General features: G+C 35.3%; 1 protein-coding gene across 6 annotated transcripts in view; it reads right to left on the bottom strand.

The window, feature by feature from the left end:
- Window positions 1-21,051, bottom strand: part of CNTN6 (contactin 6) — a 292,494-nt gene that overhangs the window by 48,977 nt on the left and 222,466 nt on the right. The gene's annotated exons all lie outside the window — the stretch shown is intronic.

The raw sequence follows: 21,051 nt of genomic DNA, 5'->3' as shown, positions 1-21,051 counted from the left end.
TAAATCTTCCTAAAAATACATGTAATCATATAGTACACACTAGAAGTGTAGTTATTTAAGAATTTCCATTTTCATAAAATTACACTTATTAAATTTCCTCTGAAATTCAGAAATAGAAGCAAACATCAGAACACCGTTGTAATCAGGGGAAACCCCCAAATAGTTTTCTTGGCGAAGTCACCATCAAATGTTTTAATAAGTGGACCAAAAAAATGAAAAAAAAAATTAAAACAAACGATGTTCCCAATTTCATGTTTTATCAATTTAATTAACAACCTTTTAAAAACACAGCTGTAAAAACACTAGTAGGTGATGAGAATTGTGGAAAAATAAGTAATGAAAACTCATTTGTAATGACAATCATTTTAAAGAAAGGAAAGAGTTGGCATGCATGTCACATCCATTAACAATAACAAAACAGTAGTTCATTGCAAACATATTTCTTTCTAATATGTGTATTACAGGAAATGTAGCTAATATAATTAATTACCCAATTTGAAACACAGAGAATATCAGCCAACTACAGTTTGTATGAAAACAGCTTCTGATGTTGGGTTTATTACTAGTGACTGGTTCCTTACTCTGTCATCAGGTGAGTGGAAGGGACCACATCTGGTTTTAGAATGTTCCATGGTACATAATCAGATTTTTTTAAGTCATTGTCTTAGAGTATTCCACAATAGTGGACATTCAATATCTTAATTTCTGAAATGTCTAGATTGAATCATACCATTATTAAAACAGTAACAAAGCTTTCCCAGTATGCAGCAAACTTCTGGCCAAATATAATTCTTTATCCGAAGAGGTCGATGTGAGACACATATGGGCACACAATTTACTCTAGAATTTAGGAATAACTAAGAGTTTTCAGTAACACAGAAACATCAAATTCTGGCCAAAATCATTTTAAATGTTAAGAGAATACATATCTGTTGATACTTAAAGGTTATCAGACAAACTTCCCAGCTGCTAATGCCAATATTTATATGTCATATAATTTTTCATTAGTTTTCAGAAAAGGACAGTTCATAAAAATAGTGGTTTATAATTTTACCCTGAATCCACTACCCTTTTCAGGCTCATTGCATATGTTCAGTTATGTTTGTTAAATTAAATTGAAATTGTCATCATTGAAACTGATTAGTTCTTTTGAAATCTTCATCAGTCAATGGGCATTTCCCAAGCTCAAGATAATATGAAGGCAGACTAAGCTTAGAAGAAGTTAAAATCTGTGCAAGACTAAGTGGCCAATAAGCATCAAAGAATGAATTGAAAGTTATAACCATGCTCTTTCCAGAACCATCCCTTTGCCTTACTTGCAGTAAATAGTTCTGCATGTTGACAATGATGTTCAAGAAGCTTTTGTTGAGTTATCATTAGATGCCTTTAAGATAGTCTTTCATCCTTGCTCCTCGAACTGTGGTATCATCCCAGACCTACTGAATCAATCACGTTTGCATTTTAACATAATTTTAGGTAATTTGTATCCACAATAAAGTTTGAGAACATTGTTTAATGCACTACAAATCAAACTTAGCCAAGTTCTTGTTGTGGCTCAGTGGATTATGAATCTGACTACTATCCATGAGGATGTGGGTTCATCTCCTCGCCTTGCTCAGTGGGTTAATGATCCAGTGTTGCCGCAAGCTGCAGTGTAGGTCTGATGGCATAGGTCTGATGTTGTTGTGGCAGTGGTGTAGCCTGGCACCTGCAACTCCAGTTTGACCCCTAGCCTGGGAACTTCCATATACTAACCTTTAGTCTCTAAATATTATGTTTATATCTAAGAATCCATTTTGTTTTCATAAGACCAATATGTAAAAAATGTGTAAAAGGATAAAAATCTTAGATTTAAATGTTTTATGAAAATAACCAAGCTAATAAAAAAACAGTTTATCATCTATTGAAAATACATAATTAAAAAATAATTCTCTCTAGTGACCTAATATATGGAAAGCCAGACATTTAACTGTAATTAGAGATGTTATAACATGATAAATAGTATGAATATTTCAACATCATATTTTCACTGAGATGTTAAACTATATTAAGAAAATTTAATCTTTAACAATATAGATAGACTCAAACTACTAATCATAGCCCTAAAATTGTGCAGAACAATTAAACAAAAACTGTTAAAGTGAGAATTTTCTGTTCTGTCACATATCAAAACACAGCTTAGTAGAAATGGTTAAAAAAGAAAGAAAGAAAGAATACCCAGCTAACATCAAACTGCATTAAGCAAACTGAGCAACTGACATTTTCTGAGAAGGGAAGATGCACATGTAAACATTAACTGGAACATTTTAATTGATGGTTTGGTAACATTCAGAGAGAAAGATAAAAGACTGTTTCTATTCTTCTATTAGAACATTCTAAAAGATACTTTAAAAAGATACCTGGAGGGTTGGAAAGGATATGTTAATAAAGTATATTAAAATATTCTACCTTTATTCTTATGAGCCTCTCTGTCATTTAAAAACAAAACACAGCCACAAGTATAGACATGCTAAGTTATCTGAAAAAATCAGAAAACACACTGATGATAAAAACGGAGATTTACATAATTAGCAGAGTGAATATTTGTTACAGACATGAAATCAAAAGGCAGTGAAATGATTGATTACATATAATATAGATATATATTTAAATTAGAACTTAATGCTGACTAATAGACAGTAGATAATAGAAGTATGTTTGAAAATATCTGAGCACCATGGGATATGGTAAGACTTCTAAAAACTTAGTAGTTTTAAAGCCTGATTGTAAATGGAGCAATGCTAAGACATTTTTTTCTTCTAAATTTATTCAGCAAATATTTATTAAATATCTGCTGTGTTCAAAGTACCATATTAGATGTTACAATAATTATGTGAGCAATAGGGAATATTACTATCAAAGATACTCATTTTCACAACTCAACTCATTGGTCAAAATACAACCAGGTTGTGAACTATTATTGCCAGCTGACTGTGCTCAGGTCCTCTACTAAGTGTATGATAAATGTCAGTTCACTGAATTCTTAAGTAAATCTCTGGGCTTGCTATTGTTATTATCCCCATTTTACAAGTTAGGAAAGTGAGCTATAGAAAGAAGTGGGTACCTCAAGGTACCTGCTAGGTAGTGCAGAGTCAAGATTCCAACCATGTCTTTCTCTTTAGACCAGGAACCATTCATTTTAGCAAATGCTTTCACTTTAAATTTACATAGTTTAATAGTAATATAGTTATTTAGAGCAGAAATTTGAGCATATTGTGTATATATATGTTTGTATATATGCATGTATGTATAAATTGTATTAACATAATATTTAATCTTTAATATCGAAAGTTTTTAATCTGACTTTTAAGGAGTCCAAAAACTCCCCCAAATGAGGTGGAACATTTGTGCACGTGCATATATGCACATTTTCTTAGGATTCTAAGATTCTGTGAAATCTCACAGGTGAGTTTGGGAGTTCTAGATGTGGCTCAGAAGAAGCAAATCTTACTAGCATCTATGAGGACGCAGGTTCAATCCCTTGCCTCACTCAGTAAAGGATTAAGGATTCAGTGTTGCCATGAGTTGTGGTGTAGGTCGCAGACTGGATTGGATGTGGTATTGCTGTGGCTGTGGCGTAGGCCAGTGGCTACAGTTCCAATTCAATTCCCCTGGCCTGGGAACCTCCATATGCTGTGGGTGTCCTAAAAATACAAAAAAAAAAAAAGTGAGTTTGATATCCCTTGCTATGGGAGAGCTTTAACCATAATGGTGAGATATGAGATAATCATGATTGTGATGCTAATACTCGGGTTTATTTTTCTTTTTCTGATACACTGTCTTATGCAATAATGATCTCATCATTAGTAGAGTTATTATTAGAGTTTGGTTCAACTGCTTGTGACTGAATCTAAGCCCTAATATTTAATATTTGTAACACTGAGGTCAAGTTACTTTCCAAGTCTTCAGCTTTCTCATCTGTAACATGGGGATATTAACATGACCTGTGTCACTGGGTCATGAGGAATAAATGATATAAATTGTTTAAATTGCTTAACCCTTTGCTTAACTCCTAGTTAGCTGTCAATTGGTAGGTTTTTAATGAACCAGTTTCTCTTCCTGCCAAGGAATGTAAGCCCTTCTACAATTCCATGTAACAATAGTGGAATGGGGAAAGGTTTTGTCACAATTCAGTTTGAACAAAGGGACCTGAGAAGAATATGTCAGTATATGAAAGGAACCTAATGTCAGATTATTACCAGCATTAAGTTTCACTACCTAAGACCCTTTGTTGAATTCATGCCACTTCCTGTTTGTGCTTGTGGAGTCAATATTTCTGATCTGCAATGTTCTCATTTTTATATTGGGAATGGAAATAGGATTGTTGTAAGAATTGAATTAATTAAAGCTAGCTATTAATCTTGTTCTTTTTCTGCATGGATACTAGTTTTTGGCCTTTGCTCTCTTTGGCATGACTCAGACTAGCATTTTTGAATCTGGCATTAGTTTTTACTCTTGCCTGATATCTTAAAAAAAACATTTTTTTCTGAACTCAGCAGTACATTTTGTAGCTAACTAACATACATTTCCTGGACTGTGTTTGTTTTGGTGTCCAAGTTCATATAGTTGATTTACAGTCTATGTATGTTCCCTCCTTAACTCTTCCACTATAATCATTTTACAGCTCAGTGATAACACTGTTCCTCTTGAGTGTCTATTCTCAAATACCTACTTAATTAGACTATTTCACCTGTTCACACAATCAAAAAGAAAAATATTCCCTGACTTACCAAATTTTAGTATTCTATTTAGATGATTAAATCACAAATTAAAGCATTTGCATTTAGAATATTCAGAAATAATTAGATTTAAAGACATTTATGTGTATAGATGTATTAAGACCACTCAACAATAGAAAAATTAATAGTTAGTGTTTGTAATTTATCATTTTGTTCCTCTAATTGCACTCTGGGCATAAAAAGGCAGAAATTCAAAACTAAAAGCTGTGTCTGACAGTCAAGTGACATTGGGAGATTTTATAATGGCATTAGAAAAATAGAACAGGTAGAAAACTGAGCCAACGACATATGTAAACCTTTCAAGGTTAACTGATAAGTTGAAGGCAGACTATATAGAGTGACTGAATGTCCAACATTTCAATCTTCTCGCTGTCAGGGAATGTTAGCAGCATAAACAGAAAACAAAAGTAGTAGATGCCCTATCTATTTGCTTTCTACTTTTATACTCTGCCTTCTGCTTGATGAGCTATTGTGAATATAACACCAGGAAGACAGATTAAAACATCAAATGAACTCAGGATTCTTTTACCTGGAATGTGTGTCAAATTTTGTGTCATGCTAAGGAGTGAGACTGTAGACTAATATTGAATGGTTTTACCCTTCCCTTGTTTTCCTAAGTTGCATGTGACATCTGTGTCTTTTTTTTTTTCCCCCACGGGCTGCACCCACGGCACCTGGAGGTTCCCAGGTTTACGCCACAGCCACAGCAACATCAGATCTGAGGCACGTCTGTGACCTACACCACAGCTAACAGCAATGCCAGATCCGCTGAGCTAGGCGAGGGATCAAACCTGCAACCTTATGGTTCCTAGTCAGATTCATTAACCACTGTGCCATGACGGGAACTCCTGATATCTGTTCATTATAAACTTCCTAAATACAACAGAAATTACCATTCACATCTAGTTTATCATTGCAACTAATCCAATGTATGTCCCATCTTTGATTTACCTGCATATAAAAAAACAGATCTATATATATAGGTACCATATGAATAAACAGTGAGGAATGCTCTGATTTTTTGTTTGTTTGTTTAGTACTAACCATAGCCTATCATAAAATTTGAGGACATAGAAGATTACCAATAGCTAAATTTCTGAAACTCAAAGAAATTAGGACATTGGGCAATTACAATTTCTTACTGCTGAAACTAGAGCAACACAGCTATTTTTATAGTTAGATTATTAACTGGAGTATTGCTTCCATTTCTGTCTAAAGATAATACTGTAGACCATGAAATTTTAATTGACTGTCTAATTTTACTGATATCTAGAAAATGTAAAATAGATTGGATTAAATTAGATAAGAAATAGAAAAGTATGTAAATTTTGACTGCACAATTTAGTTTTTAGGTAAAATGTCCCACTAGAATCCATTTTAGATCAAATATTGGTATTAAATTTTAATAATTTTAGCACTTAATTATCATAGTTGAGGTAAAATATCTATGGCAATCTCACTATCATTTAATAAGCTATTTTTTTTAAATTTCTTATTTTAACAAGCTACAAAAAACGTTCTACAAACAAGTAAATTCTGAAGCTTCCTCATTTAAATTAAAAGTTCTCTTTTCCATCTTTTTATGTCAATAGCTTTAAACAGCTATAATGGCAATTATATACCAAAAACATCTCAGACCTCTGTCTAGGACAAACTTAAAGGTTTAATCAATGGATTATGAAATCTCATTTTATTCTTTATAAAATTGTTAAAGTAGTAAAAATGCATGTACACACACACACCCCAAAAAAGAGAATAAAACAGAAAAAGATAGAGGCAATAAAAATGAAGTATTATATCAAGAAAGAGACGATTGAATGGGCCCAGAAAAAAAAATCTATTCTGTCTACAAAATGGTGTGGAGCATCTTTAGCAAAGCACAATACACTTAAAATCTTTAATCTGTTCTAAGCAAGAGGAAACATACCAGAAAATTCAAGGAAATTTATGGAAGGAATTCTTAAATATGTCATTATCTCTTTTGCCTTTTAAGGAAAGCACGCAAATATTCTTTTCAGTGCTGAATTGTAAATCCCCAAAAGAAAACAAATGTTCACAATTTGCAAGTCTTTCTTAGGGTACATCCTTCAGAGACTTGCCAGATGAAAGCCTAGAGTCTCTTCCCCAAGTATCTAGCAAAAGATTTTCACTCCAGTTTGCTTGTCTGAATCCCATCTGTCCTCCCAAGACTACTTTGATTTCCACTGTATGCATCTCCTCAAATTCTCTTAGTATCACTGGATGACAAATGTCCCGCTAATGCAAACCCACAAGCAACAGGGCAGCCAGCATACAAGTCCCGTTTTCTTTCCTTCCAAAAACTATCTATCCCCAAGTAGTTTCTATCTGGAACCAGTCTTTGTCACTGACTGAAGTCATCCTGCCTGTTGTATGTCTCTGTAGCTTAGAGTGAGTCAGTAGCCTGTGTGATAAGATATGATCCTGCATTGCTGCCTAAATTTACCTGCTTCACTCTTTGTTTTGTTTCCTTAGCTTTCCCAATCACACTCCTCCTTTCAGTCAGTGCAGTTCACAGTACTGTCTCCTTCTCTCCAAATATTGGCAATTTTTTTCACATCAATAAACTGATATGCAGGAAGATTTAATCATTTACTTAGCCACAGCAAGGATGAAGGACTTTTCATCCTGATTTCTACTGAATCACTCTCTGAATCATTTTGTTCATTGTATTTTGAATTTTCTTTTTAAGACTTCCTGAAAGAGCAGTTTCAGGTTCACAGAAAAATGGAGAAAAAAGACATTTCCTGTACACTCACACACATACATATCCTTCCTCATTATCAACAATCTCTACCAGAGTGATACATTTGTTGCAACTGATGAGCCTACATTGACATGTCATACTCAACCATTGACATTAGTTCACCTTAGAGTTCACCATTGGTATTTGTACAATCTATGGGTTTGGAAACATGTATAATAATATGTATTCATTATTATAGTGTTATAAAGAGTATTTTCACTGAACTAAAACATCTCTTTGTTCTATTTATTCTTTGCTCCTCCAGCCTCTGGTAACCACTGATCTTTATATTTTCTGTAGATTTCTCTTCCAGAATGTCATAGAATTGCAATCACACAGTATGTAACCTTTCAGATTGGCTTCTTTCAGTTAGTAGTATTCATTTAAGATTCCATGTCTTTTCATGGCTTGTTACCTCATTTCTCTTTATCACTGAATGATATTCCATTGCCTGGATATACCTGTTTATTTATCCATTTTCCAAATCAAGGATATCTTGATTGCTTCCAATTTTTGGTACTTATGAATGAAGATGCTATAAACTCTATAGTGTGCAGATTTTTGTGTGTACGTAAGTTTTCGAGTACTTTGAGTAACATTAAGGAATGCAATATCTGGACTGTATGTTGAGAATATATTTGGTTTTGTAAGAAACTGACAAACTGTCTTCAAAGCAGCTGAGCCACTTTTCATTCTCACCACCAATTAATGAGATTTCCTGTTGTTCCATATCCTTGCCAGCATTTGGTGTTAACGTTCCAGATTTTGGCCATTCTCATAAGTATATAGTGGTATCTTGTTTTAGTTACATTTCCCTGATGATTTATGTTGTGGGCTATCTTTTCAAATGTGTATGTGCTATATGTATATCTTGTTTGATGAAGTGTATGCTAAGGTTTTTGGCCCATTTTTTAATTAAGTAGTTCGTTTTCTTATCCTTGAGTTTTAAGAGTTCTTTGCATATCTTAGATAACATTCCTTTATCAAATGAATATTTTTCCTAATCTGTGGCTTGATCAGAATGTTTCTTTTTTATTATATTTTTTTATTTGTTGACATCAATCAGAATGTTTCTTTTTTATTATTATTATTTTTTATTTTAATGTAATCCAGCTAAATATGTCTTTTCTGCATGGATCTACCTCTGGTGTTGTACCTAAAAAGTCATGGCCATAGCCAAGATCATCTAGAGTTTCTCCTATTTCCTTAGTTCTATAGTTTCATGCTCTACATTTAAGTCTGTGATCCATTTTGAGTTAATTTAGGGGAAGTGTGTGAGTTCTGCATCTATATTCATTATTTCGAATGTGGATGTCCACTTGTTCCAGCACCATTTGTTGAAGATACTTTCTTTGCTTTGTTGTATTGCCTTTGCTCCTTTGTCATAATTTTCTTTTTAGACAAATTTTCACTCTCCAAATAGACTGTAAAAGCTAAGTTTTTTGAGGAATGTGATACAGGGGTTTTAAGACCAGGGAGTCTGAAGTCAGCTTGCTTCTGCTCTGTGTTCTGGGTCTTTCTTGTTGACTGTGTTAGTTACTTTGGACCACTTGCTTGAATTTTATGCAAAATTAACACATAAACAGAGATAACAGTAGTAACAACATAAGTTTGTTTTGAGAATTAATTTTTTAAATGTATTAAAAATACTGAGATAAGCCTAGAGGATAATGACCCCCCCAAAAAATTATAGCTGTTATTCTTTATTTCTTTTTTATTTTTCAAGAATACCTATAATTTGGAGGTGCTAAATAAATGCATGTTTTCTGATTGTGTATACCCCCAAACCTTTGATCTTTTCTTTTTAGGCTCAGGTACATATTTATTACTATTACCAATAAATTTAAACTTATGGAAAGTCATATAGGCAAATAAATTTTTTTTTTAAAGTAAAAGCTTGTTATAGGTATAAACATTTTGCTTACTTAGCTAGATCACTTTCAGTTAGTTTGTCACATAAAGTAGGACAAGAGTTGAGGTAAATAAATACATTCAACACTTATCAAAGATAAGACTTGAAGATATAGAGCAAATCTTGATCATACTTTAACGTAGTTCCAATCATGAAACTAAAATGTTAATAAGGACCATAATATTTTTTTAATTATTATATTAATATGGACTCTGTTGAGGGTTCCTGATTATTTAGTTGATTTACGGAAAATACAGAGATTATATCTGTTGTCTTTTCTTTTCTTTTTTTTTTCTTTTCTTCTCTTTCTTCTTTTGCTTTTTAGGGCTGCACCCATGACACGGAAGTTCCCAGGCTAGGGTCCAAATCTGAGCTACAGCTGCTGGCCTACACTATAGCAACACAGGATCTGAGTTGTGTCTTCAGCCTACACCACGACTCACAGCAACATAGGATCCCCAATACACTTAGCGAGGCCAGGGATTGAACCCACATTCTCATGGATACTAGTCGGAGTAGAAACATGGATTTGTTTGAACATGATCTCACAAAGGGAACTTCCTCTGTTGTATTTTCTTAGTCTTTCTCCTAGCTCTAGACAAGTAATAGTGTCTTGTATTGGAATAACATCAGGCACAATGTTTTTAAATTTATATGTGTAATAGGAGGTGTGTGGGATAGGAAAAGTGAACAAAAATAAAAACTATACAGAGTGGCATCACTAATTGGTAGCACAAATAAATTCAATTTTGCTGTTTTGTCAGAAAAATTTTTTCTCAGTTGTATATTTAAATAGATTGAATATCTAAAGATATGTTTCCCATGAACTAATCAATCAAAGATGATTGGAGGGTCATTATACAGCTAACTTCAAGGTTTTAACTAGCAAGGAATTTTTTAGAAGTGTTACTTGAAGATAAAAATGGATTCAAACACATTTTAATTTGCATGAAAATAAAAATATCACTGCCACCAGTGTCTAATTTTTTAAAAAAATCTCAGTTTATGCAGTTGCATTTTATACCTATACATAATTACTAGTGTGAACAGCCAAATATTTCAAAGTTAAATCTTTGGTTCAACTGTCCTAAACTCCAGAGCAGAAACCAAGCATCAGATATTCATCAAAATGTGACTCCTTATTTCATACACACAAATAATGTAAGTATCACCTTTGTAGAGGCTGACACACAACACAAATGCAAATGCAGGGTGACTGAATTGTGACATAAATTAGAAGATGGCAGATAAGAACCTTTGCTAAATAACATAATTATTTGGTGTCATGATGTGTCTTTATTTCAGTGGCATGCCAAAGAGAGTGCTGCTAGGCTGATTCCCATAAAATGTTATGGAAATGTGATTTAACTTTAACAAAACAGCATCAGATGGAAAGCTTAGCTAAATTAATCCAGTGAAAGAGGCCTAAAAGGAATATTTAGCTGTTCAGAAGAAAGAAAGATAAAGAAGAGTGTCTCCATTTGCTGCAGTATTTTAGGATGCCTGAGAAAATACAAAAGGGAATTAATACAGATTCATATGCTAAAATGCCTTACAGCCCAAGCAAATCAGAAGATAGGAAATTATAAACTTGGCAAAGGACAGAAAAGTTTGTGAACATAGGACATAAAAGAAATGTTTTAAAACGTATGCTCCCAAAATAACTACAGGAGAACTGATTGAAAACACAATGGGAGAAAGAGTTGCGCATAACAGAATGGAGAAGTTTGAACATTGCAAGGACATTTGGCTACACTTTCATTACATTTACGATGATGAGCCTATTGTGTGATTTCCTGAAGGCTTTGAAATTTTGCAAATGTAAAGTTGTATCTGCAGCATACTTGGAGATAGATGAGATTTAAACACAGCCAGGTGAACTTTAAGTAGCAACTTTATCCCTACAGTCCTTGGTCTCTCTCAGATATAAAAAGTGAGGCAATTGGGTGGAACATTCATGATTGTTACCCCTTTCACTCCAGCTTTGTAATTTAGTGATTTCAGAACATGCCTGTCTGGGAAATACCTCTCCTTGCTATCTTGAATATGGGTGGTTTTGAAAGTGATGGATCCTAGTGGAGTTTCCAATTCTGAATCCCTTTTGGCTACTGAATTATTATATTCCTTAGAGTCTTTACAAAACTAAGCTTACAAACTGGATGAGAATAAGAGGCCAACTTGGATGTGCTTCCTTGTCTGCTAACTCTCATTCTTTCTTCTTAATTATAATACATAGTTTCATATCTAGATCAAGTCCTTTATGGAGCTTAAGGAGTTTATTCCTACTTATTGAATTTGCATATCTCCATGTCACCAAAAATTATATTGTTTGTTACATTAAAAATCCATGCAATCATTTGAACATTGTGGAAGCAGATTCCTAAGCCACTAAGAGGATTGATTTATTTCATTTATTGATATGAATTAAGATTCATCTTTCAGTATGTTGACAATATATGGACTTATCCTACACCTGTTATTGATATAAAAATAGAATTTGTATATATCGCTACTTTCATAAGACTTTTGGTCTTTGCTAGAAAAAAAGTGAGAAACAAATCATATGTATAGTATGATAGTCTGCCTTTAGGTCTACAGACAGACACTGGACTACATCAGAAGGCTTATTAAAAACCTTCAATGTTGTATTTAAGATTACACATGGATTTGTAATCAGAGCCTCCTGGAATTGAATGCTGATCTATCATTTGCTATCTGTGTGACTGTGTATATGATGCCTAACTTCTCTAAGCCTTAGTTTTTACCATCTAGGAAGTGTGAATAAATGATAACTCTCATAAGTATCTTGCAAAAATTAAGTGAAAATGATGTATCTAACATCTTAACACACTGCCCATTGTAGGTAGGATATTAGTGGATATTATTATTGTATATGATGAGACACAGGGTCAACTACAAAAAGGATAGATTTCTGTCTGACTGGTTAATTTGATCTGAGATGGAATGATGTGACTAAGTATATATAGCTAAGCATCCCTTGATTAGCAAGAGAGTCAATTGTGGGATGACTCACAAAATAATTTGATTCTCTATTTTGAGAAATCATAAATGAAATTTATCCTGTATTGAGGAAGGCAGATCTATATCTAAACCTTGGAAGTAGCATCATGTATGAAGCTGATTAGGGGTTAAGGCATTCAAACCTTAGACCTGCTCCTTCCACCTTCCTCTTCTGGTAAAATTTCTTCCCTACCCTTCATGTGTGTGCCAGCTCAGTTACCTCCAACCTGCTGAGGCCTTTCTTTCCTATAAGCTGTGTTTGTGATTCACCATACCATCTTCTGTCTGTGATGACACATGCCCCACTGCACTGGAGCTGTTGGCCTCTCTGCTTCCCCCATGAGACCCTAAGCTTATTCAAATTTATAAACCTAGAATCTTTCATATGGCCTGTGAAATTGGTTTGTAACTATGCTTATAAATAAATGACTAGTTTGACAAGTCACACTTGAGAATCAGATTTGTCACTTCAAATCAGTAATTCTCCAACTCTGCTCTCAGGAGATTCTTAGGGCACTCCACAGCTGCTTGTGGCTGAGAGAAAGTGGGGAGAGGGATGGGGGAAGAGCTGTGATTCTCCCTCTAGGACATAAGGCAGATGGGTTAAATTTTAACTGTTTTATGAAGTGAGCTCTTGCATAGGTTTTATTTGGAAAAATGTTTTAAATCCTGCTGTGGAAAAAAAAAAGATGAAGATCGGGAAGTAATAGCTGGTGACTTTAAAAAAAAAAAAACTCTGACAGCTTTGTGCTTCATTTTGAAGATATTAACATGACTCACCGCTGCATAATTGATCTGGCTTTTATTTGTTCACCTGGATCATAATTTCTATCAAGACAACAATGATATTTCTACCTATTTCTTTCTGTTTATTTATTTCCTGTCTGCCCACCAGTTATTTCTTAAGAAGTTGTGGGTTTAACAAATACCTCTCAAGCAACCATTCCTTTCCTAAGTAAGGAACATTATTACTTGAAGTGTATCATGTAGTCACTTCTTTCCTCCAAAATCAAACCAAAAATGAAAGGTCATTTGTATAAATTTTGCTAATAACTGAACTTTTCTGTCTATAAAAATATTGCTGTTTGTTAGTATTTATGTAAACCTTGGAAGATATAAATGTCACTCAGAAAAAAAAAGAAAAGCACTTAAGTAATCACACCATTTCAGGGCCAATAGTATCAATATTTTCAAAAAAAATAACTTACCTGAGAACTCGTGTCTCCTCAGCTGTGAGATAAGATGAGGAACTGTGCATGTTAGGATAGATGCTGCATTTTGGGGGGAGAGACGATAAAACAAAGTTTCTATTTTTTAAATATGTTTGCACCAAAGCAGTGTTTTTCTATGTGGTATTGAACTGGCTCAGCTACACATGGAAACAAAGAGTGAACTTGTAAAACTATAGATTTCTCAATCCTGCATCATGCCTATTGACTCCAGATCTTGAGTGCAACTCTGGGAGCTGCATTTTTCAGAAGGTTCTTATGCATAAGCATGCGTTGTCTTGACATGGTATGCATGATCATCTTATTGCATGATGATGAAACCTACTGATCTAGTCTATGAATTCATAGCAACTCTACAATGAAGCTTATATGTTTTTACTGGCACAGTATAAGAACTTGTAAGATGATATTTATTTGTGGAAGTTCTTTGTTTTGTCATATTTGCCCTTGGCTTAAATCCACGGGATGTTATTACTCATCATTAAAATATTTCAAATAGAGAACTATAGCAATGATAATCTAACTTAAGGCAGCAGTATAAAACAGTGCACACCCAGCTGGGAAGGCTGGGTTTAAAGGCAGGCTTTACATCTTGAATGGACTGGAGCTTTTTCAGCCCATGGCAGGCAAGTGGTTCTGCAAGCTTTGTGCCAAAGGGTTAGTGCTCAGTGGATGCTGGTGGGGATAAAGAAAGGAGGATTGGATGGCAAGAAGAAAAAATAGGGCAAGACTGACAGGGGCACACACAGGATTTTAGCTTGTTACATCTTTGCGTGACACAGGCGAGAGTGTCAGATGGTTTTTGACAACTTCAGCATGTATTCCCTTGGAAAGACTCACCTTAACAAGGCTCTCAGGAGTTGAGTATGAACAATTTAAAATTTTATTACAAAGAGACAGCACAGAAGGGGGATTGTAATAAGCCTGGCATTATGCAGACTGTCATTCTTCCTTAAACATCGGCACATATGGTTCATTTGCCTATTTGATACTCATGCTACCTGATGTACTAAGCATTATTACATTAAGTTGTTGGTGATACAAAATAAAATTAAGTTTATTTGCTTGTTCCATTAGGAAGCTCTGCAAGGAGGAAGGGATGGGGAAGCCTGCTTATCAGTTGCTGCATTCTGGCTAAAGTTGTATTGAAAAGGAATGTGTGAAGGGAATATTTCATTAAGACCAGTCGCTTAGGGGTAAAGTTTTTTTGTTTTGTTTTGTTTTTGGCTTGTTTGTTTGTTTGTTTGTTTTTTAAGGGAATAGTGGAGATCTAGAAAGCATTTATTGAAATATACACAGATGGGTCAAACAAGGAGGGAACATCATCTAACTGGCTTCCTTACATCCAGGCAGCCAGACTCCTATTAGCTAATGCCCCACTAGGCAAGATGGCTGTGAAAAGGCTCCAAGGAAAAAGTGGAATAGTACCTAAGTGTTGATCAGTGAGTCCTATAATATCCAGATAGCTTTGCAAGGAAAAGAATGAAGACAGACTCCTTTTGTTTCTCCTGTTCCTTTACTATGTCACTATGTAAAGGGCTTTCAAATAGGTTCTCCCAAGGGTACTTTCTTATTCATGAAGAGAAGAAAGACCAAGTGACTTGCTCAACAACGATTAATCTATCAATTCTGTCTTGGCACAGAGAATGCCATCTCATCCCTCTCCCTCCTCATCACCTGCTCTCGCATTTCTGCCTCCCCTTTCTACTCTTTCCCTTCCATCATTCAGCTCTCCTCCAGCCCTTTCCCACAGGGTGCTATTGTGTCTAAGAAGGAGGTCTTAGTCTCAGTGCTATGCAGGTGGAAGTGGAGTGTGCCCACCATATTTGGGGAATGAAGGCAAAACTAGAGTAAGCACCACCACTGGATTCCATGCTACCTAATAGGTTCATATATTCCCATAGGGTACATGCATTTTGTCAAGTGCCCATGCTCAGGCAGGGTTTAATGATGTTCACTATTATAGGACAATTCACTAAATCCAGGATTTGATAAGATCTGTAGATAGATAGATGGATAGATAGATAGATAGATAGATAGATCTGAGTGGAAAGAGGTAATGAAATTGGTTCGAGAGTCCAGCAATCCTTGTATTTCAAGTCTGTGAAATACAATCACATCCTGAAACCAAATGCCAAGGAACAGGGGCAGAATATCTATGATTGAGTGAGTTTTATTCTCTGTGAGTTTCAAAGTGTGCTCTTTTCCCCCCTCTTTTCTTTTCTTTTTCCTTTTTTTTTTAATGGCTGCACCCACAGCATACGGAAGTTCGGGGCCAGTGATCGAATCAGCCACAGCTGTGACCTACACCACAGCTGCAGCAACACCAGATCCTTAACCTACTGCACTAGGCCAGAGATCAAAGTCTTGCTGCCACAGAGACAATGCTAGATGCTTAACCTACTGAACCACAGTGGAACTCTTCAAAGACCCCTGTGTATTCAACTCTTTGAGATTACCAGGGTAAAAGTGGCACAAACTCAATCATATACTCAATGACAAATTTGTCCTTCAGAAATGTATTTGAATGTGGAAAAAAAAAAAAACTGGCCTTAATTTTTTGACATATATTAAATGCCTGGTTTACTGCCTGGCATATGGAGATTCTTAAAATGGTTATTTTCATTATTAATGACAATTTGTCTGACATATAGCCAGATTTTATTTAATTTTCTTCATTGCATTATATGGAATGAGGCAAAAATGTGAATTTTCTTTTCTTTTTTTTTGGAAAGTGAAGAAGCAATGTATTTACTTATTAATTCAATTATAGGAAAAAAATAGTCCATCTCTTTAGGGTTTTTTTTTTGTTGTTGTTGTTGTTCAGAGCTTGTATGTTCCCTCTAATCAAATTTCAGGTGATTTAGCCATCTTATTCAATGCTGCCCGTTAGTGGACAATGTTGAGCTGTCTGTAGTTCACATTTCTTATGTTTTCTCTTAAATCCATGAGGTGACTCCTGAACAGGTAGCCAGCACTCACTGGGCATAGGGGATAAATCTAGGCCTTTGATTTCTGTCTGCTTACATGCTAGGTGGATCCACAAGGTAAAGAAAGAAGTGATTAATCAAACATAGCAGATGTGGAATTGATTCCCTCAGTTGCCTCAGAATGCCTTGCAGAGATAAGCTTAATCTTTCTTCATCTTGACTGCCTGTGGTGAAGTCTGTGGTTTTCCCTTGGCTGGTGGAGGTAAGAAGATGTAACTTGGATTTGCATAAAGGTTAGGATAATAGCAATAAATACACTCAGTGGTAACAGAATGTATCCTGATTACCCATCCTTTTTACATGTGCCTTGTCTTTTGAGTCTCACACAACTCCAAGAATGAGACAGGTATTTTCTACAGTTTTTGAAATGAAGGAACTGAGGACCAGTGAAGTGAAAGGACTTGCTAGAAGCTGTCAACTAAATGAGAAGAATTGAGGCCAGAACTCAGATCTTTTGACTCCAAATAATTAAAAACTTTTTTATCAAGGGATATTATGTATTATGTAGTTGGCTACTTAAAATTTATCCACAGCACCTAGTATAGAATTGGAGGTATAACTGTGGCTTATCAGATGTTTACAGAAAGAATGAATGAATGAACATATCATGGGTCTATTCATTATTAAATAAGTTTTTGATTTAACTGCAAAATCATTTAATTCAGGTAGACACAAAACAAAGTAAATTTTAATATTCAGTGATTTAAAAGAGTAGAAAATATTGATCTGTTATGTTCTAAGTGTATGCTGGGTGCCGGGCCATTATTGGTGAGTTAGTCAGTGGGGCTCAGTACCGTCATTAATTCTAGATACCAGGACTTTTTATAATCTCTAATTCCTTCCAATGAGATCATTTTAGGTGTTTTGACAATTCATAGCAATCACTATGTTCAACTCAATCACTTGGTCACCTGAGCAAATCAATAAAACATATGTAAAATTACAGGAGTATGAGAGAATCTGATTTCAACCTGCCAGGCTAATGTTCTGCATTGATTTCTAAAATCTAATGTCTATTCTGGCAGTCACTGAATGGATAGAGTGTTTAGTATTCCTGAAACTTGTTTTCAAATTATTTCATCTTAAGTGAATCCAGAAAACAACGACCTCCATGGAAAAAAAAAAATAGTACGCTAATGATTTTACCCAGAGTCAGGCCACTCATCAGTGACAGAACAGGGACCAGAATCCCTGTTTTCTGATTCCCAGCATGAGGCTCTTTATAATACACCCCCAGTTTCTCCTATAGGAACCTATCACTGCTTCTTTCCAATTTAGGTGCTATTTCTAAGCGATTGGTAGCTCCAAAAAGAATGAGGTAGATGTAGTAAGACCATACATTCCTAGCAGGAAACTAGGCAGCTTTCAGACTTTGTGATGCCACCTACCTCTACTTTTAGTTGGATATAAACTTTTCCTCTTCTGACATCCAGCCAAGAATATAGATACTTGTAAAAATGGAACTCTTAAAATAGTTAAGACTTCGGTTGTAAGACATAGGCCAGTAAGAAATACTAGTCATATTCAGAAATGTTGCTTTGATCTGAATTATCAGCACATGAGATTTGGTAAAATCATGTGATGATATTCAAAAAATAAAGAATTTGAGTATGTTCTCCATTATTTGTAGAGAGGGAAAAAAATCTAGAAACAGAGATGGAAGATTTGGCATCATTTCTAAGGTTTACATTAAGCTACGTGCTATATGCTGTCTCAATTCATGTGAAGACTGTAGAAAATTGTGTGTGTGTTGTGTGTGTGTGTGTGTAGCCACCATTGTTTATAAGTAAGCCAGTAAGATTACTTTAGCTAGGCTGCTTTAGAGCGTTTTCAACACTTCTAGGTAGTTACACTTTATTGGAAGCAGTGTTGATAATGAAATTTCAAAGTAGATAGGACCATATAGAAATTTTATAACAGAGACTAAAAACATACATTTCCCCACATAGGTATTTCCAAGGTCAAGAACTAAAGACTATACCTACTTGGAATCATTTAAGCTGTTTTCTATCTGACTCTTTTAATCTTCCTATATACACAATTCTGCTTTAACAGAAGTATGAAAGGATAGGAATCATATCTATTTTACTATTTAAATAAAATAATCAAAGTGATGTGACATTAAAAGCTGTATACTAAGACTCAGTGTTCTGTGTTTGAGTTTAAGATCTGGCCATACAAAAGTTTGAAAATGGACTAGCTCACCTCTAATGTCTCTTCAAGGATTCCATTGAGGATTGCATCTATACATGCAATAAACCTTGTATTTTGTTAATCAAATGTAAAAAGGAAATTCTCCAGCTAGCCTCTGTGCCCAATACTCCATCCTTGTCTCATAGTATAATTAATTTCATTAGCTTTGCAAGTAATGGACTCTCTCATGGTATATGCACGCATACGAATATATACACAGACTCAAAGTCAAATAACTTTTATTCATATATTCCAAATGTTAGCAGAAATATTTTGTGGCCTTACCTACTTTTTTAATATTCTCCTTTCCAAAGTGTTTTACCAGTGTGGTAGCTATTTACAAGCTGAATGCTGTTATTTGGCTAGGGTTTGAGATCTGTCCTGGCAACCCTATTTGAGAAGAAGTTTTCTAATCCTGGAGAAAAGACTCACATTACTGTCTAATGGCTCACATCAATGCTATATAAGAAATAATCAACCTCAGGCCTGAGTGGGCTTGAAGAGACTAGAGGGTTCTCTGTCCATTTTTAGGTAGATGAGATGCTTCCAATCCACTTTACAGGTGGAGAGCAATTGAGGACATATGACTTACTTGAAGTTATGGTCTGATTAGGATAGAACAGGGACTATACTCTCTCTTCTTTACACCATACCACCTCTGTAGTAAAGAGTAATTCCCTTCCCTCTTTTCTTCCCTTCCTTTTTTCCTTAACTCCCTCCTCCTTCTTTCCTTTCTCCTTCTCTTTTTATCACTGTTCTAATTTTTACCTTCAGCCTGTTTGGAAATCACCTTGATAAGACTACAAAAAAGCCATCAGGCCAATGCAATTAGAAGCATAGGTGCTGCATTTCCCAATAAGCAAAATGAAGTCATGCACTTAATAAAACCAGTCATTTCAGAAGGCAATAGAGAAGGGGACAGGATAGAAAACATGCAGAGACACAAAGTCTCACAGAGCTGACTGTGTGTGACCTTTGCAAATTACTGCTTAAGGTCATCTATACCTGGCAGAGATATACCTCTGTAATTACTACACTCTGCTGAGGCTCGATTTTTTTTTCCCCGACTTTTTTGGATGCATGTTCAAGAGATAGTTTTCTTTTGTTGAAACCTGTAATGAAATTCTAAAGCAACAAGTGAATAGAGTTATGAAAGAAGAATCTGTAAATAAAAATCATATGAACGATTCCTTTAATCAGGTGAAACAATGTTTGAATCTGATATAACTGTTAGTGACTATTCTAAGGCTAAAAAGATCCAAAATCATTACGTATGGGGAAAAACAAAATAAAACAAAAATCATAAAAGCTGTTTTTGTTTGTTTGTTTTTGTCTTTTTGCCATTTCTTGGACCGCTCCTGTGGCATATGGAGGTTCCCAGGCTAAGAGTCTAATCGGAGCTGTAGCCACCGGCCTGTGCCAGAGCCACAGCAATGTGAGATCTGAGCCATGTCTGCAACCTACACCACAGCTCACGGCAACGCCAGATCCTTAACCCACTGAGCAAGGCTAGGGATCGAACCCACAACCTTCTTAGTCAGATTCGTTAACCACTGCATCACGATGGGAACTCCAAAGCTGTTTTGATTTTTAATGGCTGCACTTGCAGCATATGGAAGTTCTCAGGCCAGGGATCAGACCCATGCCTCTGCAATGACCCAAGTTAAATTCTTAACTCACTGCACCACAGCAGGAACTCCCTGAAAGGCTGTTTTAAAAAGCAGTTGCCCCTGTACCCTATAAAACTTTTCTCTAATATTCTTATCTTCTTCCAAGCCCTCTTCCTTTTCTTTCTTCTCCCCATGTACCTTGAATTTGAATCTTTAAAGGTTATAGAGGAGTTCCCATTGTGGCTCAGTGGTTAACGAATCAGACTAGGAACCATGAGTTTGCGGGTTCGATCCGTGGCCTTGCTCAGTGGGTTAAGGATCCAGCGTTGCCGTCAGCTGTGATGTAGGTTGCAGATGTGGCTCAGATCCCGAATTGCTGTGGCTCTGGTGTAGGCCGGCGGCTACAGCTGTGATTAGACCCCTAGCCTGGGAACTTCCATGTGCCGCGTGAGCGGCCCTGGAAATGGCAAAAAGACAAAAATAAATAAATAAATAAATAAATAAATAAATAAATAAAATAAAAGGTTATAGAAAGTAAACAGCAGTCATTCTTG

This window comes from Phacochoerus africanus, chromosome 1, assembly GCF_016906955.1.
Source record: "Phacochoerus africanus isolate WHEZ1 chromosome 1, ROS_Pafr_v1, whole genome shotgun sequence".
Taxonomy (NCBI): Eukaryota; Metazoa; Chordata; class Mammalia; order Artiodactyla; family Suidae; genus Phacochoerus; species Phacochoerus africanus.
Note: the sequence above shows the minus strand (reverse complement) of the source record. Positions and strands in the feature narration are given on the sequence as shown.